Source organism: Acinonyx jubatus, chromosome E1 (genome assembly GCF_027475565.1).
Source record: "Acinonyx jubatus isolate Ajub_Pintada_27869175 chromosome E1, VMU_Ajub_asm_v1.0, whole genome shotgun sequence".
In the NCBI taxonomy this organism is placed as follows: domain Eukaryota; kingdom Metazoa; phylum Chordata; class Mammalia; order Carnivora; family Felidae; genus Acinonyx; species Acinonyx jubatus.
Genome location: NC_069397.1, coordinates 873127 through 896121, shown reverse-complemented (window position 1 = coordinate 896121; position 22995 = coordinate 873127). Strand labels below are relative to the sequence as shown.

The 22995-nt window shown below is 61.1% G+C and overlaps 1 long non-coding RNA gene across 2 annotated transcripts in view; it reads right to left on the bottom strand.

Moving 5' to 3' along the window:
* The window catches only part of LOC113595933 (uncharacterized), a 40145-nt gene extending 17848 nt beyond the window's left edge, over positions 1–22297 (bottom strand). Inside the window, exons 1-2 of one of the 2 annotated variants that reach the window (XR_008293932.1) lie at positions 21874–22297; positions 7813–7934 (exon numbers count right to left, since the gene is read on the bottom strand). This is a non-coding gene — a long non-coding RNA (uncharacterized LOC113595933). The remainder of the gene's footprint in view (positions 1–7812; positions 7935–21873) is intronic. The other variant, XR_003416608.2, reaches the window with a different exon arrangement.
* Positions 22298–22995: the final 698 nt, after the last annotated feature.

The following is a 22995-nucleotide window of genomic DNA, read 5'->3' as shown; positions in this document are numbered from 1 at the left end:
GACCGTGACAGTCAAACGTTCTGATGGGAAACTGGATTTTGCTACAGAAGCCAGGGCGGTCACGGCTGGGAGTGTGAAGGTCGCACCTGCAGGCACCGAGGTCACCCTTGGCCCTGATGCTGGAAAAGGCCACTTCTGAGGGCCCGGTCCTCCCGGGTTCCTCTCTAGGTGGCTTTTACCTGCAAACACCTGTGTCCTCAAGTGAACGGTCAGTGTCACAGGGACGGACGGGGACAAGGCTGACGCACACAGGGGGCGAGTGGGGGTGGGGAGGACGCAGTTGAGCCTGCACGTGGCGCCAGGCAGCTCCCGGCAGACTTCCTGGAGGAGGAGTTTGGAGAAACCGCCACCCCTGGGGCGCAGACAGAGCAGTTGAGCCCCGTGTCCCGTTTTTTTGCCTCTCCCCAGGTCCCGGGCTCTCAACCCCCGAAGGCTAGCTGTGTTCCGTCTTGTTCATCCCCGTATACCCAAGGCGTAGCAAAGTGCCCAGCACACAGCAGGTCCTCAACACGCACTAGCTGGTTGAAGGAAGCAAGGAATGGATCAATTCCGGAGCACACCATCGGGGCTCTCAGGAGGCTCTCAGCAGTAGATCCCACAACCCAGCCCTTCTCCAGCAGCCCCAGCCCGAGGCCCTCGTGCGGACTCTTCTGGTCGGTCTGGGCACGCTTTACTCCCCGCTGTTCTGATGGCAAGCCGCCCTGGGGGTGAGAGCCACACCACCAGATGACTGCTGCTGGGGCTCTCTGGACGGCTCCCTCTCCGCCCACCGCCCATCAGCCACAGAGCACTCTGCATTCCACCTTCCTGCGCCCTTCTGGGGCCTTACACCAAACGCCTCCCTCTGTGCCTCAGCCCGCCCTGCCACCAGACCTGCCCCCGCCCCAGCCAGCCCTGCCTCCAGACCCTAACCCTTAGACCAAACCCCGCTCCCCAACCTCAGCTGGCCCCGCCTCCAGGTCTGCCCCACCCCCCCACCAGCCGGGCCTGCCTCCAGACCTGCCCCCTTAGACCAGACCCCGCCCCACCTCAGCCGGCCCCACCTCCAGACCTGCCCCCTTAGAACAGACCCCACCCCACCCCACCCCAACTCTGCCCCCTTAGACCAAACTCCGCCCCACCCCTCAGCCTGCCCCGCCTCCAGACCTGCCCCCTTAGACCAAACCCCGCCCCCACCTCAACCGGCCCCGCCTCCAGACCTGCCCCTGTGCGGCAGGTAGTTCCCACCACCCATGCTGCAGGAACCAGCAGGCCGATTTCAGAATCTGACAGTGCCTGTCACCGTTGCCCTTGACAACCACAGCACACACCGCCACCCACCCCCACCCCCCCCCCCCACCACCAAAGGGTCTGGCGTCCAGGGAGGGGATCAGTCCTGAGACAGTTCCCAGCAGAAGGAGAAGCTGAGAGAGTGGCAGAAACTCCCAGTGCCTCGGTGATGGGTGCAAAATCCACGCACAAAAGTTGGGATGCCCCTGCCTCTGAGAGGCGGGGCTCACCGCCCCTGCTGAGTGTGGCTGGACTTAGTGGCCGGCTGCAACCAACAGAACGTGGCCACGGCACGTGCACCCTCCAGGACGGCTCTGCCCTCTCGGGGGAGCCCGCGGCCGCCTCCGGAGGACACTCAGCATCTCCGCCGAGAAGCCTCCGTGCTGCGGACGGACAGATGACTGCGGTCCTGCACACCGTGACCAGAACTCCAAGGGAGACTGAGCCGAGCCAAGCGGGAGAGCGGCCCCCAGGCCCCCTCCCGCGGAAACCGCGTGGGAAAGACACCCGTTTATTGTTCAGGCCGCTAACTTCTGGGGTAATTCGGATGGATGGGTGGATGGATAGGTATACTGACGGATGGATACGTGGTTGCGTGGATGGGCGGATGGATATACACACAGATAGGTTACGACAGGTGGATATACGGAGGGATGATGGGTGGGTGGGTGGTTGAATGGATATATAGATGGATGGATATATGGACGGGTGGATGGACGGGTGGGTGGGTAAGTGAAAGGCCACCTAAGGTCCCGACAGCTAAGGCCCCCCCACAACTCTGCCATCAGGAATAACGGGGGCCGTTCCTCTCTCCAGGACAGCAGTCACGGACCCTCGAGGGCCACGGGACACCGGCACACACAGAGCTCCACGTTATGAGGGGCACATAGCCTGCCTACCCGCCCACAGGGGTGGGCTCTCAGCGGCCGTGTCTCTGCAAGTCTCTGCCGCCTGGCCAGAGCCGTGTGGTCCTGACACGAACACCTGACCCAAGGTGCGCCTCTACGTTGAACAGACACGGAGACTCGGCGTTTTGGAACCAAGTCAGCTCAAAGGTCGGGCGCTCTGGAGGTTCCACACGCTCCTGCTGATTCGACCAAGTTGCCGTCCTGCCATGCTCATCGGAGACAGTTTTGGTCAGCTGCAGCTACGCGGTCCTTTGGGCCGCACGACAAACCCACGAGAAAGGTTTTATTACGCCCATTTCACAGACACAGAAGCCAAGGAGCGGAGGGGAGAACCAACCGAGTCCCGCGGCTACTCAGTAAGGAGAACACGGACGCCTCGCCTGTGCCGGTATCCCCCCTGGTCCTCACAAGAGCCCTGCTGGACCACCTGAGCAGGGATGTTCACCCCCAATCTGCGGGTGAGGAAACCGAGGCTCCGCGAAGAGAAGGGACTCTCCAAGGTCATGCAGGAAGTCAGAGACAGAGCTGGGGCTCAAGCCAAGGTCTTCAGACCCCCGGGCAGGGATCCTCGGTCCCGTCCGCCCCTCCAGGCCTGGCCCTGTTCCCGGGGCCCCCGCAGCTGCTTCCGCAAAGTGCTGGACGGTGTCCCCTGAATCTACCCAAGGACCCAGGGAGACAACTCATCCGGCCCCTGAGCCGCTTCCTGAACAAGCAGAGGCAGAGCTGCAGGCCCCAGACCAGGGGGAGGGGTCGGCGGCATCCACGGCACCCACCCCGGTCCAGCCAAGTCCCACCCGCTTACGATACTCCCAGGGTGGCACGCCTGTCCCTTGCGTGCCTGGAGGCCTCGGTTATGACCATCTGGTGTGGGGCTGGAAAGCTGGGTGCCCTCTGGGTGATGCGGGCACTCACCCCGGAACAACGGGGCACAGGGGGTGACAGGATTCCGTCAGAGACCGCGGGGTGGACGGCGGGAAGCCAGGGCTCAGGGGACCGGGGAAGCAGGGAACTGCCATCGGGGCCCAGGAGAGAAAGGACCAGCCTGGACGTAGCCCCCGTTGAGGCGCCAGCCCCAGGCAGCGACTCCCCCCACCCCCAGCAGTGGACAGGAGGTGGTCCTGACCTCTGGTCCCTGTGCCACCTGTCCCAGCCCGAGGGACATCCCAGCTAGAAGGTGACGGGAAAGATGAAGTTGTTTGGAACTGGGCAGGAGACGAAAACCGACAATACAGAGAAGAGACTTTTTATTCACGGGGCGGGCAGGACACCTACTAATCCCTAAGAGTGCACCCAGAAACTGAGGGCCTGCCGGAGACCTCATCCCGGAACGAGAGAATCTTCCAGGAGCATGAACCAGCCGGCAGAGCTAGATGTCCTGCCACCGTCTGCCTACGGCCACCCCAGCCACCCCATCCAGCTCACTCTGGGCGTGGGACCCTGTTGGAGAACCACCCGTCTGGGCGGTGGCAGCAGTGTGGGTTTCCGAACTGGGCCGATCCAAGTTCAAACCCTGACCAAGCCCGTTTCCAGGGAAACTTGGGTAAGTCCTGGAACTTTCTGCTCTGTGGGCATCTTAGAGATAAGACAAGGGTCACGATCTCGCCCTGGAGGTTATGGTCAGGGTCAAAGAGGACAAAGCGTTGAGGGGTTTCTACACGTGGGGCACCGCCCAAGGTTGTTGGGAGTCACGCCCACTCTGTGCGGCCCCCGCAGACAGGGCCACCCTCCGCGATGCCCTCAGCTGGAAGGACTTCCACGCGTCCGGGGCGACGGGACAGGGGCACGCTGACATCTGCACCAGCGCAGCCTGGGTCCCGGCACCCTGAAGCTGCCGTTAGGACAGGAAGCCTGCGGGCGGAGGTGGCTGCACCCGCTCCCGCCCCCTAGCCACACCCCAACCCCGGGCTGGCCCCGCCCGCCCATGGCTGCAGGGCTCCTGACAGCCCCAGAAAGGCGGTGGGCTCCCGGGTGAGGCCCTCTTGGGGGGCCGGCCCTGGAAGGGCAGGGCCAGGAACGCTCTGTCTGCAGGCCGCCCAGCAGCCGGGGACGAGCCCTCCGTGCCCCCACAGCGTCCACCGCAGCGGCCACGCGGGATGCTAGGGGCCCTGTGGCCCCCGCTGTGGAGACAGTGACACTCACTGCAAATGTGTCACGAACCACCCCAGGGAAAGACTGTAAAGCACACCCATGGCAAAGCTGTTCCGAGTGGCTACGACTTATCGGTGACATTTCAAGGGGGCATGATGCCCTCGGGGGCACGGGACGCAGAGAAGCCACCGCCATCTGTTGGCGCCGGCTGCTTTCAAGCCGCTGGGGGTAGGAGGGGGGTGCCTGGGGCCTCCGGCAGGGTAGCCGGCCCCGCAGTCCCCCGGCACCCCCATTTAGGTGTGAGAACTATGGGGACCGCTGAGGCACGGTTTCCCTCTGGGCTCCTGAGATGGAGACAGGGCGTGAGCACTGAAAGGGGGTAAACGTGGGCAGCCATGACCCACCGGCCACCCACCCGCACCCGATCCAGGTGGGAAGGCTCCCACCCCGGGAGGGACGGCAGAGGGAAGAGGGGCCTCGGGGTCCCCGCCCCTGCCCTGGGCCCAGAGAAGGAGTGACAGGGAACAGGGGGTCTGCGGCTGGGACTGCAGGCCCAGGGAGGCGTGGGCAAGTGTCCTGGGGGAGCCAGGTTCTCAGCGTGCCCGGGTTGAAGAGTCGGGCGGAGGCTGGGCAGCGGCCCCTGTGAGCAGACAGGCAGGGAAACCAGCCGTTAGAAATGAGCTCACTCCTCGGCCTGGCGCCCGGACTCAGAAACTAAACCCAGTTCCAGAGACCGAGAGCATCACGCTTTTCCCCCAACGTGGTGACTGTACAATCCCATCCCCGCCACGCAGACAAACGCCAAGCATCCTCTCGGTTCCCGGCCCCGGGCCGCTCGGGCAGGCGCTGACCTGGGCACCGCATCCCGGCTGGCTGGCCGCGCCTGGGTCTCGTCCTGTGTGTGACACAAGCTGGTCTGGTCTCAACTGTGAGCCAAACGGGACGATGTCCCCAAACGGCCCCCGTAAAAGTAACAGTCTTACAGTTGGGAACATCTGTGCCGCCGGGTCCGACATCTCACCCAGCACAGGAAGCCCCGCTGAACCACCCTCCCGGGCAAAACGCGTCCTGTGCCCGAGTGACCCCGGGGGAGCGGGACCACGTCCTCCTGAGCCCCCCTCCCTTGCCGTACGAAGTCAGACTGTGGGACACAAGGGCTCTGGCCCAGATCGCGACGCCTCCCGGCCCGTGATCACAGCCGCCAGCCCGGGTTCTGCTTCGGAAGCCACACCGGAAAACAAAACCACAGCTGACAGTTGCTGTCTGTGAGAGGCAGAACGATACCACCACCCGCCCCCAGAGGCCCGCGGCCTAATCCCCCCGCGCCCAGGAGTGTGGCCTTCTACTTAGCTGGTGTGATTACACCCGGAAGCTGGCGGTGCGGAGACCGTCCGACTGTCCAGGAGGGCCCGGCGTCGCCACGTGGGAAGCGAGGTCTGGAGGAGAGGGGCCCACCCAGGCCGAGGTCAGCGGGGAGGGGGCCGCCCCGCAGGCAGAACGGGGCTGGGACCCCATGAGAGCTCGCGAGACCCCCGCGGCCGGAAAACACTGGGGCCGCCCTGCCCACACCTTGATTTTGGCCTGCCGACACATGGGGCCTCTGGAACCACAAGGCGAGTTCACAAGGTTCCAGACCACGACGTGTGTGGTCACCTGTTAGGGCCGCACGAGGAGGGGAACGTCCACCCTCACGGGCCCCCGGCAAGGCGGAGCCAGATCCCGGCCCACCCCCGGCTTCTTCAACCGCTGCCCGCAAAACGTCATCCCCAGGCTCTCGCTGACCCCGTCGTCCCCTCGGTAAACTCTGGTGCCCACGTTCACGCGCCTCGTCACGTGGCGACCTCATGCCGTGGACGTGTGACCCCCTGGCAGGCCGGCTCAAGTCCAGGAAGGAGTGGGGGTCTCGGCCTCCCTTGGTCCGAACGGCCCTCCTCTCACCTGTGTCCACCCCGTGATGGCCCCGTCACGCCGACAGCCACGTGCCGAGTCCCCTCATCCCGCATGCATGCGCCTGGGATTTAAGACCCAAACGTAGGGGGCTCACGTTTCTTCTCCTCAACCTCAAACTTACTTTTCCTCCTCAATTCTGACCCATCTAAGTCACCTTGGAGCCTGACTTCCAGGGTGAGAAACCGACCAGGCTCCCCTGCAGGGCCCCACACCCGCTGTGTCCCTTCAGACCACCCCCGTCCCCACCGGCCCGCTGAGGCTGGAGGCATGGCCCACACAGCCACCCCTTTCCTAATCCCCCCCAAAACAAGGCACAGCCCAAAGACAAAAAATTGGGGGTTTTCTGATGATACCTAGGAAGAGATACGGAGGAAGTAGCAAGTACTGAACTTGAGGACGTGGAAGTGTTCCCAGAATCCCACAGGCCCACGCAGTGTGGCCCCTCTGAGACCATTGTGAGATGCCTGCGGGCGTCTCCTGGACTTTAAGCCCTGAAGATGCACGGAAGATCCCCCCCTCCACCCCCGACGCCCCCACACCCCTGAAAGAGTCAGCCACTTTCCCTGAGCGAAGATGCCGCCTTGCAGAGGAGGTCGGGGCCCCCCCGCCTCTGGCGGGCAGCTCGCACCCACGTCCCCCGCACCGTGAGAGCCTGAGGTCACTAAGGTTCTGGTCAGTACAGGACGAGCCCTCTGCAAATCCCTTCACAGGCACTAAGCACTCAGACACTTGGCATGACCCAAACCGCGGCTGGGATCGCCCTCGACTGACTAACAAAAATGCTCCCAGAACTGCCCAGAGCAGGGAGCTGGAGGAAGCCCTGCAGAACTTCATCCTGCTTCACCCCGTCCAGCCTGGCCGCTGAGGTTCAGCTCAGCCCAGGACGAGCCCGTCCTTCCCAGAGGATGGGGGAGGGGGCGGGCAGAGCGCAAAACCACGTCCTTATGACAACTACAAGACAACTCCACCTTCCCAGGGGCTCACGTCTTCAGTAGACACTTCTCCCAAGACACCCAGACGCACAAAAAGACGCTCAACATCACTGATCCTCAGGGAGATACACGTCACAACCACGAACCACCATGCGACACCACCCACGCCCGCCAGAGTGGCTAAAATCAACAACGCGACAAACAGCAGGCACCGGCGAGGATGCGGAGAAAGGGGAACCCCCGTGCACGGCTGGCCGGGGTGCAAACTGGGGCAGCTGCTCTGGAACGGGGTGGAGGGTCCTCAGAAGGGTGAAAACGGAACTACCCTACGACCCAGGAATCCCTCCCCTGGGTGTTTACTCCCCAAAATAAAAACATTAATTCAAAGATCCACGCACCCGATGTTACAGCAGCACTATCTACAACGGCCGAAACACACGCATGCACGCACACACGCACGTGCACACGCCGGAAGGCTACTCGGCCATAAAAAGGATGAAGTCTTGCTGTGCCTTGCAAAGACGTGGGTGGACCCAGAAAATATGCTAAGTGAGATAAATCAAACACAAACACCGCGTGATTTCACTCAAATGTGGAATTTAAGAAACAAAACCAACAGGCACAGGAGAAGAGAGAGCACGGCAAACCAAGAAACAGACGCTCACCTGTGGGGACCACGCCGGCGGTTACCAGGGAGGGTGGTGGATGGAGCAGGCGACGGGGGTTGAGGACGCCCTCGTGGCGGGCACCCGGTGCTGCTCGGAACCCCTGTGTCGCACACCTGAAACTAACATAACACCGTATGTTAATTACGCCGGAACAAATAAATAAACACAAAACCCCTCTGAGTTTAAACACGCAAAAGACACTCTCGCACACGATTTTTAAGCATCTTCACCATGAATTAAGAGAAGACACGCTAAGTGGAGGAAGCCAGACACCAGCGGTCAGACATGGTGGGGCTCCGTTTACATGAACTATTCACAACAGCTACGTCCCAGACCCGGAAAGCAGACTGGCGGTTGCTGGGGGCTGGCGGAGGGAGAGGACGGAAGAATCAACGGGTCCAGGATCTCCTTCTGGGGGAGACGAAACGTCTTGGAACCAGAGAGAGGTGACGGCTGCATGATATCGTACGTTCACTGAATGCCACTGAATTGTTGCTTTAAAACGGTTCGTGTTATATAATGTCACTTTTTTTAAAAAATTTTTTAACGTTCATTTTTGAGACAGAGAGACAGAGCGTGAGTGGGGGAGGGGCAGAGAGAGAGGGAGACACGGAGTCTAAAACAGGCTCCAGGCTCTGAGCCGTCGGCACAGAGCCCGAGACGGGGATCAAACCCACAAACCGTGAGATCGTGACCTGAGCCGAAGTCGGATGCCCAACTGACCGCGAGCCCTGTGGGCACCCCTGGATCTTTAATTTTTTTATATATTTTACTTTTAAATAATCTCTATTCCCAGCGTGGGGCTCAAACCTAAAACCCTGAGGCCAGGAGTCACATGCTCTACTGACTGAGCCCCCCGGGCACCCCAATGCAACGTGACTTTTCACACAATATTTAAAAGTCTCATCTCCACTTGGAACCCAAGGATTCACTTTCATCTTTCCGAAGCCACGCTGAAATGGGCAAAGTGGCAGGAGGCCGAGAGCTGGCGTCAGTGGGCCTGGCTCTGCAGCAGCAAATGCCCAGACTGGGGGCCCCGACGTACACCACAGACGTCCACTTCTCACACTTCCGGATGCCAGAGGCCCACAATCAAGGTGCCAGGTTTGGAGTCTCCTGGCTGGCCATGCCACCGTGTGCCCGCATAGCGGCAGGTGGGAGGCGGGAGGCGGCTGTCTGGGGTCTCTCTCCTAGGGCACTAAGCCCATCACGGGGCCACGCCCTCGTGGCCCAATCAACTCCCCAAGGTCCCGCCTCCAAATGCCACCATGCTGGGGTCAGGCTTCCACAGGGGAAGCGGGTGGGGGCACGGACTCAGTCCCGGCAGAGCGTGAGGCTGTCAGCAGACACGTGTGCACGGAGCCCCCTCCTGGGACAGACGGAGGGAGTGTGCAGTGAAAAGAATGAACGTGTATGTGCAAACACACCTACTAAAAGCTCATGGTCCACCCGGGCAGCAGGCGGGGAGGCTTCTCAGGAGAGTCCAGGAAAGTCTCCAAGCTCAAAGCCACAGGGCCCTGGAGCCAGGAAGGGCGGGGCCCGAGAAGGAGGCAGCGATCTGGGCCTCCGGCGAGGCGGTGGCAAGAGGCACGGCAGACCGGCCACCGGGGCTGAAGCGCAGGGGCCCATGGGGTCGGATCTGGGGACGCCGAGGGGGACTCGGAGGGGACGGCTGAAACAGGCAGCAGGTGCGGCCGCGAGACCAGAGAGAGAATCCGAGCACGGGTCACCCCGACCACCGTGGTGGGGACAGGCAGAACCCCGCGCCCCGGGCCCGCTGCCAGGGCCCAAACTCGCTAGGCGTGAGCGGTGTTCACAGGACCCAGCGTCAGGGGCACACTTAGGCAAGACCAGACGTGCACACGGACACCCGCCGCAGGGAAACAACACTCGTACTCGCGCTGCTTTCTGATGCTTCCCGCTCTGGCGTCGTCTGTGTCGTTAAAAAGAGAAAAAGACACCACAGCCCACCGGCACGGTTCCACGCAGCCTGTGCCTCCACGGTGACTGCCCCACTCTCCACAGACGCCCCTCAGGGGCTCCCGGAGGCTGGGGGAGCGGGTAGGGGCAGGCAGGCGCCAGAACCAGGGTTTCAGAGCCCCCCGGGAACTCCTGCTCCCCCCAGTGGCGGACGCACGCCCAGGACGGGGGTCTGTCACCCATCTGGCGCGAGGGGCCTACTCCACCTGTTCCCAGCAGACAGGGACGCACTTTGTGCAAATCGGAGACTAACATCACGGCAGGAGAAAGGGCCAAAGGCTCCCAGCGGCGACTCCCAGGAAAACCAAGAATGTGCCAAGGACACAGCTTGTTAACTTGAGCCCGTGCCCAACCCCCAGCCCAGCGCCCCGGAGCCGGCCCGCCTGCAGGGGTGGGAGGACGAGGGAGGAGAGGAGACTCTGAGAAAAGACTTCTTAAATTATGAATGAGAGCCCCGTTAATCATCTTTGAGAGACACAAGAGGGTCTGATTCCTTTTTAATTACTTTGGGCGCTCGCCTGCCTCCCTGATGAAGTCCCCCAGCAGGGCCAGCGCCGCAGGGCTCCCGGGGGTGTGCACACGAAGACATGCTCAGCCCCCCCCCCCCCACCCCGAGAGCAGAGGGACGCAGGGTGACGTGACAGTGCGGACTCACAGGGACGAGGACGCCAGTGTTGGAGGGCGGGAAGGGGCACCTGTGGATGCGCGTCAAGACTGAACTGCACGCGCTCTGACCCGGCACTTCCACACGTGCATACTTCCCGAAGGAAACACCCGGAAAAAGTGCCGGAAGGGGAAAGGCCGACAACCGGGCAGCGGCCGCCACGATCGCGCACCTCCGCTCGCGGGGTACCGGGCGTGGACGGAGCAGGTGAGGGCCTGGCCCTGGTCACCGCCGGCGTCCCCCGTGCGGGACGCGTGTCGTCCCTGCTGCGGGGGGGAAGGGACGATGCCTCAGGCCCTTCCCACGGCGCGTTCGAAGCGCGACTGACTGCGCCACAGGCCTGCGCTTAGGACAGCGCGTGACCCCGCGACCGCCTCCCGCAGACACGTCTGGAAGCGTTCACCGAAGCAGTGAGTGCCTGTTGGGTTTCTACCGTGCGCCAGGCGCCGGACGCAGAGCTGACTGAAACAGACAAAAGCCTTTGTCCTTGAGGCTCCAGCGACCCGGGAAGCGGGACCTCAGGACGAGCAGGCTGGACAGCAGCAGCGTCAGGCACGATGACGGCTCTGCACCACTCTTGCCAACGAGGGCAGGGCACCCGCTGCACCCGCTGGGCCCTCCTGCGGCCTGTGCGGCCCGGGGGGCCAGGCTCCCGGCTTGCGGGCCAGCCCCCCCGGGGCCGGTGCACAGCCGCCCGGCAGAAATGTCTGCTGACCACGCGGACGAGCACCAGAGAGTACAAAGACGAGGCCACGGAACGACACGCTTCCTCCTCCCCTGAGGTGCAAGTGTCCTGTATGTTTTTATGACACAAGTGACGTCCTTGAAACCCCGCAACGATTTAGAGGCACCACTGGTGAGACTCCCCCCCCCCCCAACCGCGGGGTCCCACCCTTGAGAAGGGATTCTTGACCCGTGCTCGGGCTGCTTCCCCTCGACAGGCGTCCCCAGTCGCTCTGTCGCAACTCCTCCTTCCTCCACTCCCTCTACACGCTCCTCAAAGGCACAAGTGCTCTGTCTTCCCTCTGATCACCGTTCGATGCCCACGTCAGCCCCCCAAGGACACGACCTTCACAGCTGAGCTTCCCTGCGCACAGCTGACGCTAAGTCTGGGCACGGAGATGAGGACCGTTTTCCCACCAAGGAGCGACCACAGATACGCCCGGCTCCCCCTCCCACGCACCCACCCCGCCACCCTCCCCCCCCCCCGAGTCGGCTCCTTTTGTGCCCTTGGCATTCTAGAGCTCTGGTCCAGAAGACCCGTTTCTGCATCTCACGGGTCTGGGGGCTAGGACGCGGGAGGATGGTCTAGGCCTCGCAAGAGGACCCATCAAAGCTGAGGTCCTTGCCTGGCCGCACCCCCGGCCGAGACTGGGGCCTCCGGGACCCCAGGGTGCCGGAGTCCCTTCGAGTCCATGAGACGCGGGACACGCGCTTGCTGAAGGTAAGACACACCAGCAAATCAAGGAGGCACTGGTTGTGCCTTTGTGTCCACTCACGTTCTTAAAGTTACTGCTTCATTAAGACTCCCAGCCTTTAGCAACGGTTTGTCACCCAGAGACGCTGGCATACCTGACTCGTGGGAGGAGGCAGGAGGCTTAGCAAGAGCCACCTGGGCCTCGCCTCTGCGCAGGTCGACGTGGGGTGAGGGGGGGTGGACGCGGGTAAGGGGGGCGGGTGGACGTGGGGTGACGGGGGTGGACGCGGGTAAGGGGGGTGGGTCGACATGGGGTAAGAGGGGGGTGGATGCGGGCTAACTGCGGTAAGAGGGGCGGGTAGACCTGGGTAAGGAGGGAGGGAGGCAGGTGGACGTGGGATAACTCGGGAGGGGCGGATGGATGTGGAGTAAGGGGGGCAGGTGGATGTGGGTAAGGGGGTGGACGCGGTAAAGCGGGGGCAGGTGGACGTGGGTAAGGGGGTGGATGCGGATAATGGGGTAAGAGGGCGGGTAGACCTGGGTAAGGGGGAGGGAGGTAGTGGATGTGGGATAACTCGGGGGGGCGGATGGATGTGAGTAAGGGGGCAGGTGGACGTGGGTAAGGGGGGTGGACGCGGTAAAGCGGGGGCAGGTGGACGTGGGTAAGGGGGGTGGATGCGGATAATGGGGGTAAGAGGGGCGGTAGACCTGGGGTAAGGGGGAGGGAGGTAGGTGGATGTGGGATAACTCAGGGGGGGCGGATGGATGTGGAGTAAAGGGGGGCAGGTGGACACAGGATAACGGGGTGGGGGGAGGCGGGTGGACACGGGGTAACAGGAGGCAGCGTGGCGGACACCACACCTGAGGTTGTACGTGGAGACAGGTGCAGCCCAGGAATCAGAGCGCCCCTCACGGCCCTAGGCTGGGCCTCAGAAACTTCACCCAGAAATGGAAATGGGACACAGCGCTGAGAGCAGGGTGGCCATGATTATACCCAGAATACGTGGCCCAACCGCTGGATGAAAACCTCGCAGCCAGGTACACAGATCTAGGTGAAACTTCGGCGAGTCAACCCCAAGGAAAGTGCACAGCCCCTGCGCTGGTACCTATGGCTGCATACCCGTTATGCACGCTACCCCGAAACAGAGCCACTCACGACCACAAAAACTCGTTATCTTTCAGCCCGTGCAGGCTAGGGATTCAACCGCAGCTTGCTGGGGGGTCCCGGCTCGGGTCTCTCATGAGGGCACAGCCAAGACGGGCCCCAGAGCTGCATCATCTGAAGCCTCGCCTGGGGCCGGAGGGTCGGCATCCTGGACGGCTCCCTCACCGCCCGGACTCTCCGGAGGCTGCCCGGGTGTCGTCACAACGCGAGAACAACGAGGAAACTGCGATGCCTCGTAGGACCTAATATCGGAAGTCGCGCACGGTCACGCTCGCCGTATTCTGTTCGTTAGAACAAAGTCACTAAGCCCAACCGTCGCTCAAGGGAAGTGGAATTAAGCCCAAGGTGGTATGCCCAAACACCTGTAGGTAAATTATAAATCCGCCCCATTCCAAAAAAACAGACCGCCACGTCTGGGGCTCAGGGGTCCCGCAGCTCTAAAAGCAACTCCTTGTGACCAGTCTAGTGCAAATTCCGCCATTAACAAGCACTCCTCATACTCGCAGAGCACAAGTGCAACTGTGCATGGCTTACTCTGAATACAAATACAAATCACCTCGATATAATTGTCAACCAGAACACCAGATAAGGGGGCAAAACCCTGCAACGTAAAAGAGAAGGAATCAGATCATTAAAGAGAAAAGCTGACACCTAAGGGATTAGAAATAATTCTGAAAACAGGAGATGAGAAACCACCACCAACAACCCTAATTAGTATCTTCAGGGAGAATCCAGGAGACATAGCATCTTGCATAAAATAAAACGATTCTACAATATTTAAACACTCAGAGAACATGAAGGAACCCTTAGAGGTTAAAAATATATGGCCAAAAGTATTTTTAAAACATGTAAAAAGGCTGTTAAAAAGTCAAATCCAATAGCCTGGAAAACATTACAAAAAGAAAAGAGACAGTGGGGCGCCTGGCAGGCTCAGTCAGTGGAGCGTGTGACTCTCGATCTCGGGGCCGTGGGCTCGAGCCCCACGCTGGGTGTCGAGATCACTTAAAGTTAAATAAAAATTAACAAGAGAAAGTGACAGAAAGGTGAGCTGAGAAAATAAGAGGCAAACCAAAGAAGTCTGGGAGGCCCTGCAAATGCAGAGTAACCAGCAGGGCTCCGAGAAGTCGGAGGGAGAAGATACCTTTTCAAGAAAGCTAGGGAATTTATCAGATTTGGACGACACGACTCTACTGAAAGTTCACCAGGTTTTCAAGTGTAATCGATGAAAACAAGAACACTCCATAAACGGTTCGCTGGGAAGTCTCAAAGCACCAAGGACAGGGGGTGCCTGGCGGGCTCAGCGGGTGAAGCATCTGGCTCTTGGTTTCGGCTCAGGTCACGATCTCACGGCTTGCGAGTTCAATCCCTGCGCCGGGCTCTGTGTGGACGACGCGGAGCCTGCTTGGGATCCTCTCTCCTCTCTCTCTCTGCCTCTCCCCCACCCGTGCTGTCTCTGTCTCTCTCAAAATAAATAAGAAACTTAAAAAGAAAATCAAGGGTAAAGAGAACGCCCTTTGACATAAGGCAGAAGTTGGCAAACCATCTGTCTTTGTGAATGAAGTTGTCAGGCTTTTGTGATGGGGAACGCTTCACCAATCTGCAAGTCGTCCTCGCACGGGGCATGCTAATCTTCTTTGCGTCCTTCTGATTCTATTACACGTGCTGCCCAGGCATGCACTTTGTCAATAAAGTTTTACTGGAACACAGCCACGCCCGTTTGTGCCTTGTCCACGGCTGCTTTCGTGCTACCACAGCAGAATTAAGCGGTCGCAACAGAAGCCATACAGCCGACAAAGTCTAAAATATTTCTCATCTGGCCCTTGACAGAAAAAAATTGCTGACCTTTGCTCTGGAGAGAAAGCTTCCAGAAAAAGAGCGCAAAACAGACAACAATTCACTCGCAATAGAACAAATCAACCCAGCACCGGGAACGTTTTGCAGCCTCGCCGAAGGCCAGAAGACAATGGGAAAATACCATCAAGGCACAGAAGGGAAAATCACGTTTGTCCTAAAAGTCTACACTCCTCTGGACTATCCACACCGTCCAGCCCGTCCACACCATCCACACTACCAAATGCTGGGAGAACGTCAGGGCACCTTCAAGTATTAATGGACGCCAAAGACTCCCTTCCCGTGTACCTTCTTAGGGAGCTGATTGAGGACGTGCTCCGGACAAACGAGGGGGTAAATCACTCAACAGAAGACAGTCCCTGCACGCGGCAGCGTGATGTGCCTGGAAAGCACTCAGTGAAGACTGGAGCCAGAAGGCGGACATATGGGGAGGGGAGAACCCGGGAGATGGGCCTGTAGCCTTGAGGATCTGGAAACGTCGAGGAGGGGATGGGGTGCTGGGGGATGGGACAAAACAGGCAACACAAAGGCCATCGGTGGAGCTTCTCGAGACACAAGGGGCCTCGACCCTGAGCTCGTCTGCTGCCGGAGGGACCTGACCGGAGGATAAGTCCACTTCCCTGGGAGGGAGGATGCTTCATTGATGTTTGGTCCAAAGTCCACTTACTCTAGAGACAAGTTTCAGAGCCACCAAGACAGGTTTCATGACAGTTGTTTTAAATCACAATTTTCCTTGTTATCAAACTTCCATTTTCCAAGTGAGGAAATGGGAATCAGAGAGGTTAAGTCACACGCTCAAGGTCACAAGATTGGGATCCGTCTCAAGATTCAGAGCCAGGATTCGAACCCCGAAACGTCAGGCTTCAAAGCGTGGCTCCAGATTTTCCCTCCTCCCCCTTCTTTCCCAGGGAGGAGGGGCCGGTTGCTGGCAGGTGTTCACCAAGTGGGCCAAGGCCCCCAGCTCCTGCTGGGCTCCCGAGTCCCCGCTTCCAGTGGACAGACTTGACTGGCCCAGCACAGGCCGACTCCGCCCCGGAGGGCCAAGCGGCTCTCGCCGGGGGGCAGCAGAGGCTGCGGGGTGCCACCGAGTCAGGAGGGCAGTTCCTGGGGAGACAGAGGGCGTACGGGCAGGAAGGCCGTCCCGAGAGGGCCTGTCACGAGGGTAAACGTGCATCAGGCAGGATTGGTCGACTTCACCTGGCCGTGTTCACCAGCGTCTACGGCCGAGCAAAGCTTCACGACTTTTCAGCAGACGGGCTCTGGCTCCCCACCCCGAGCAAGGTCCCGCAGCTCAAGAGCAGAAAACAGAAACGCATTTCCTTCTTCCCGGGCTCGGGCGTGGGGTGATTACTCGGCAAACGGCCCCGTCACATCTGGTCATCTCGGACATTTCTCCTACCCACCGGCTCCTCTTCCCGAACGGATCCAGAGACATTCCTCAAAATGTTCTGCTCCAACAAGCGTGTGACAAGACAGCTTGTCAGGTTGTCTCTTTCTTGCCCAAACGAGGCCACGACGCTGAGGTCCAGTCCTTCCTTCGTTTAGAAACGATGTGATAATGGCGTGCTGGCTTAATTTTCCGAGAAATGAGATGCTCCTTGGCTGGCGACGCTCCCGCAGCCCCACGAGGACGCATCATTATCTCCTTCGAGTCGTTCCCGTGGGAGTCCCCTCATTAATTTAAGATATAGATGAGGGCTGTTCAAACAGGGAGCTTACGAGGTTAAATCCTGCCGTGTCACCGAAGCATAGTCGTGGCACTGGGGCCGAAGACCAGCTCCAGCCACCAGGGGTTCCCGAAGGAAGAACGGCGTCGGTGAAACTAAAAACTAAAATAAAAAACTAAAACTAACATAAAAATGGACACAGACAACAGAAGTGGGTTGAACTGGCCGATTTACTGCAGTAAACGTGGCATTATGTTTGCTAGCGATTTCCTTGTAACATACGTCATCTATGTTTTTCTAACATTACCTAACTTTGAAAACGTTCCTATGTGTAATCAAGCTTCAAGAAGTAACATGGCGACTTTCCCCTAGTTCTCCCGCATACCCTTTGATTGTTGATTAATTTCTTACATTATTCCATTACGCATCTGCGTTTATCTATAATCTACAAAGCATTTGCTTTGCTGTTCTCGTGAAAGGCCCTCCGTTTCTCAACTCCTCAAGGGGAACAGTGACAGGGACGTGACCTCCTAACCACATGAGGCCAGAAGAACAATGTGTCTGCCTCGGTCCGAGGTGCCAGGAAGGGGCTGAAAAAGCCTTAGAAACCCACGCCTCATACATTCTCAGAGAGACAACGCGCCTAGGAACCAATGAACCATTCTGTAGCTTAACCGACTAGGCTCGGTCATCATCTGGAATGCCTCCGGGGGGCCAGGTGGGCCTAGGGGTTGAAGTCACCTGTGCCCAGAGATACACTCCTTAGTTGCCAGAGTGAGGCTTTCAAATCCATGTCTCTCCTTTACAGGCCCTCTTTGCTGGCAAAGGCATGAGGCTATCCTTCCTGCGAGTAGAGGAGTCTCCACAGGGGACGGCGAGGGCTAAACGTAAGGCCGCACAATTTCTTGCGGAACCTTATTTTCTTCCCTAATGGTTCTTTTCCCAGGGGGCCTGCTGAGGGCCATTCCCCAACAGACAATACCCCCGGTAGTTTTAAGGCCAAATTACCTAAAAGCGGGAGGACGAGAAGCTTCCCTGTCAGCAGGCCGCCCCGCAGTCACCAATCCGTCCACAGCCCAGGCCCTGCCACTCAGGCTGGGACAGCTCGGCTTCCAGCACACTGGGGCAGTTTTGCCGGGCGCGTCCCACACAGTCACTGCCAAGCGCCCCTCCACGGGGAGCGCGAGTGGCCAGCAGTGACTGGCAGGCTGGTTTTCCAGGGACACTGGCATCAAGGGAGATCAGCTCCGTCCGTGACGGGCCCCTGGCCAAAATGACTACCTATCCACTCCGACACCGGCAAGTCCCGGCACACCCGATCACACGTGCATGGAAGCACCACGCACGCCTGCACTCACCCCTGCATCCCCGCACGCACACTCGCACTCGTGCCTGCACCCCTGCAAGCACACTCACGCCCCATCTGCGCTCGTGCCTGCACCCCTGCACGCACACCTGCACTCACGCCTGCACCTCTGCATGCACACTCACGCACCCCTGCACCCCTGCACGCGCACTCACATGCCTGCACGCGAATCACACACACGCACGTGTTACACAAAGGGCGTTACATAAAGCACAGGGTCTCAACTAATCATCAGATGTTGTACCTCCAAGATGCCAGGAACCTTCCAGAAAAAAAGAGCACCAGACAAGAGCTTCTTTTCCTTCCTTTCCTCACAGAGACCCTAACAGCTCCATGGGAAGGAGGGTCGCTACGGATGGGCTCTAATTAAATCCGGTGGGTCAGGGTAACAGGAGGGGCACCTCCACGCCCTTCCCCCGGGTCCCTGACTGCACGCTGACTTCCGGCCGTCCCCAAGCAGAGGTGCTGGCCCGCTGCAGGCAGCAGGGCCGCGGGCCCCACGGCCCCTTCCCTTCCAGCCTCAGACCGCAGGACCAGCAGGAGGGTGACCATGCCCCACAAGGCGTGCTGGGAGCCAGAGAGGTACAGATGGGACTCCGTGAGAGTACCGCAGCAGGGAGAGCGGTCGCTCCGTCCCTGACGTCCAGGAGACACTCCAGCTGGACCCTGCAGGGAGAGCCAACGCCCCGAGGAAGGAGAGGCTGCTGCAGACAGACCGGAGAGCGAGAAGTGTGGGAGCACGGAAGGCAGGGCGTGTCGGGGCCGCTGGGCCGGACAGGTGCGAGGGCTCGGTGTCAGGCGAGGAATCCGGGCTTCGCGGCCTGGCAGTGGGAGGTTTTCGCACAAACGAGGGACGGTTTTCATCCTGGGGGCAGCTCCGACTGGGAGCAAACGTGGGGACGCTGAGGCAGCAGTCAGGAGCAATGGTGTCCTGCTCTAAGGCAGGGACAGCGGGAGCAGGGACAGGAGGTGGTGCAGGGATGCTCCGGGGCTCAGCGCGGACCGGCTCTCCTCGAGGGGAGGCGAGGGGCTGGGAGGGTCCTGGGGTTGGACCGCTGAGGCCCGGCTGATGGTGCACTTCCAGGAGAGGGGCAGGCACACACGTGTGCACCGGGCACACGCACTCCTCAGCCAGCAGGCATCGGGCCCCACTCTGCTCCTCCCCTTACACCCCGTCCACGACTTAGACAACAGCAGTAGTGGCGGCGTTCCATGGGGCCCACGTGATTTGTGAGCAGCACTCCGCATCTGGTAAGAAGTTTCCACACCCAGACGGCGCTGTGAGTTGGTCAGTGGAGGCTCAGAGAGGGCGAGCAGCGTGGCTACTGTCAGCCAGGAAGTGAGAGTGTGGCCCCCGCCCCCTGAGCTGTGCGTGGTGGGCTGGAACGCAGCCGGGAGACCAGCCTGTTCAGTGCCTCGTCACCCTCCGTCCCGACAGCCTGTGCCGAAGCCACTGTCCTATTTCTTTCCTCCAGAAAGCAGCACAGCCAGAGAGATTATTTTGACATATTTCCTGAAGACGCTGTTTCTAGAGCACTTGCCTGATAAAAATGATATATTTATTCGGGACCGCCAAGAGCTTGCTGAAATGAGGAATTTATCTGCATAGCTTTTGTTATTAAAGTGATTCTTCTTGTTTATTTCCTCCTAAGCTACTGATTCCATCTATAATACATGAGTTTCAGGTAATAGAAATTTTTCACGCAAGTAAATATTTTAATAACAACCTCACGGCCTCGACTCAGAGCGTTCCTGGCAACAGCCTGCACACGAGAAAGCTGTGCCCTGGGGCCCAGGGGCCTGGGTTCTTGTCTCCTCCCTGCATCTGTGACCTGGGACAGAACCCAGCTGTCTCTGGGCTTCAGTTTCCTTATGGGCAAAGCACGGTAGCTACCATGAGCCCCCGACTCACAGGGGCCACCGTCAAGATCGGACGTGAGGACGGCTCTGAAGGGAGGCTGCAGGCTTTGCGACGCGCGGGCCTCGCGAGCTTGGGGTATTGGCTGTGGCTTGACCGAAACAGCGCGCTCCTCTCCGAAGGCAGTGGGGTCTAGCTTGGAGGCTGACCCTCCAAGGCTGTCAGGGACAGGGCCGCCGTCCCCGATGCAGGCCTGCCAGCTCGGTATACGGTGCTGGCCTTACGGGTCAGGGCCTGGAAGGGCACACAGCACTCGCACTCACACCCTACTGCCCACATCTGGCCACAGGGGCACCCGGCTCTGCCGGTCATGGCAAGGCTGGGAAACATAGCTTCTAGCCTGGGGGCCACAGCCCAGCTAGCGCTTGGAAGGGGGGAACAGACGCCGGGGGACACTCAGCATCACGGGCGGATGACCGCTCGGGACAGTGGCCGCAGAGACGGAAGGGTCCCCGAGGTCTCCGGGAGAAGCAGGCAACCGATCAGGTGCGTTCAGGCCCGCGCCCACGTGACCCATGTGCACGTTCCCGCTCACACCTGCACGCCTGCAAACAGACTGGCTCGGCCAGGCAAGTACGAGGGAGATGGGGCCCGACCCTGACTTTCGGAGCAGAGCTGACGGTGACGTGATCCGGGGCACAGTGGCGAGGCCGGGGAGGCAGGGCAGGTCCCGTACCAGCTTCACGTCCCGGCCCTGGACGGCGGCAACGGGAGGGCGGTCTGAGGCCCACGAGGTGGGCGCGGTCCCAGCAGGCCGGGCCTGGGAGATCACGCCGCCGGGACCCGGCTCCCGTCGAGCCCGGGGCGGCCGTTGGCGGCTCCTTCCCCAAACCGGTCTGCTCCCCTCCTTGACCCCCACCCGAGGGTGCTAGCCCCATCCCCGCCTGAAGGCCACGCCCTCCCGCAACAGCGTTCTGTCTGAACAGTGCCCGTGTCCCGGACAAGCTGACCCTCCGCGGAGACCACGTCCCGAGCCGTGACCCCACCACGTGTCTCCCAAACCCACGGCGGCGTCTGGGCCCCGGACCTGGAAGAGCCCGCAGGAGCACCCCCAGGGCGGCGGGAAAGCGGAGGGTGAAGTGACGGCCGGGGGGCAGGTTCACGAGGCTGAGCGTCACAGAGGCCGAGGCTACGTCCCTGCAGACGGGCGACCACGGAAGGGCCCCGACTCCCTCCTCGCCCTCCACGCGCCGCCCACCACACGGTAGCACTCACGCGTGTTCCCGTCAACTCGTTCACAATTATTTGTCCAAACCACTTTTCCCCTCGTTACTTCCTGCCCAGAGCGCCAGATTATACGAATTCGGGGCGCGGATGTCACGGAACCCAGCGGTGCCCCGAAGGGAGAGAGCCGAGCCTGCTCACTAGGACGCTTTCGTTCAGCTCTAGGAAGAGCCAACGGCCCACACTGATGTGTTCCAGCTGCCTCGCGACACTGGGCTCCTGGGGTCACACCACAGTGCCCCCCTCCCCCCCCCCCCGCAGTTCTGAGTGCAGGAAACCCGCACTCGTCAAGGTGTCAGGACAACCCACTGACCAAACTGCTCACCGGGACCCACACATCTGCAGCCTGGGAGGCCTGGGTCCCCCGGGAAGGAAAGTCACGCTGGTCGGGCACTTTCAGGAGACAGGCTGTGCTCGGTGTCGTCCTCACCTGGATGGTGCCCTGCCATACCCACCCGTGTTTCCCGGCACACCCAGCGCCATCCTTCCAAACCCTCCTCTCCCGCCACAGGGCCTTTGCACAAGCTCTTGTCTGCCTGGAAGCCCCTTCCTACCCCTGTTCGTCTTGCTGCCCCTCCTTCAGCCGAAGCCCTAGTTCACTCTGAGAAAAACCCCAAGTCCTACAAGGCTTCGGGGTGGAGCCACCCCACAACATGCACGTCCTACCGGGGACACCCTGACATCCACGATTAGGACAGACCCACAGGTATAAACGGCACAAAGTGGGGGGGGGGGGGGAACGGGACGCGGTCCCTCCCCGCGTGGCTCTGCCCCAGCACCCCTGCCCCCAACGTCCCCCGGCCCACCTCCAGGCTCGGTGCTGGCGCTTCCCACCGGCTTCACCGGAGTCGGCCAAACTCCTGCTGCTGCTGCTGCTGCTGCTGCTGCTGCTGCGCAGCCGCGGCGCCAACGTCACCAGCTCTGAGAGGCCCCGACGGTGCGGCGGCCGGCCTCCGTCACCGGCTGTCCCAGCCCGCGACCACAGAGGTCACCGGCCCCGGCACCGCACACAGCCCCGCACGTGCACACGGACCTCCTGCCGCCCCGGCCGGCACGTCCAGGTCCGGGGTGACCGGCCGGAGGCCTGGCCGGCCCGGGGTACTCCCGCTGCTGCTCTGCGCCGGCGCCAGGCTCCTCTCCCCCCACCACACGGGAGGGACCCACGGAGAGACGACACGACCGCCGATTCCACGGCTCCTGCGATAACCCGACAGGCCTCTCGCTCGGATTGGCCGGCTCGGGTCACGTGTCCCTGCCCACTCAGAAGTCCGGGGCAGGGAATACTCGGATTGGCCGGCTAGGGTCACGTGTCCCCGTCCGCCCAATCACTAAGGCCCTGGTGAGAAACACTCAGATTGGCCGGCTTGGGTCACATGCTCAGCCCGACTGAGCGCGTGCTGCCGCAGAGCCGTGTGGAGCAGTCGAAGGTTAGATGCTTGTTCGGGATCCGAGGGCGGCCGGGGGGCGCCGTGGCAGGGGTGGGGGGGACGGCGGCCTCTGGAGCGGCGAGGGAGGAGCTGCAAGTTCGTCTTGCGGCGGACAGGACGCGTGGTGCAGGGTGTGTGGGGGCCCCGGCAGGGGCGCAGGGGACTGGGCTGGGGTCCACCGTGGGGGAAGGACAGAGAGGTTGGGGCGGAGGCTGCAGTCCGTGGGGAAGGGGGTACAGGCAGGGGAAGGGGCGAGGGCGCTGGGCAAGGGGACAGGGCTGTGGTCCCTGAGGGAGGTGAAGGAGTGGACATGGGGAGGGAAAGGGGCCAGAGCGGTGGGCGCGAGGACCTGGCAGGGAATGGGGTAGAGCCAGCGAGCGTGTCCCTGAGATTCACCTCTGCGCCACCTGGGGAGGGGCGGGAGGGTGCACGCACTCCTCCCCCTGCCCACCCTCCCCCACTCCTCCCTCCTGCCCACCCCTCCCACCCTCCCCCTGCCCA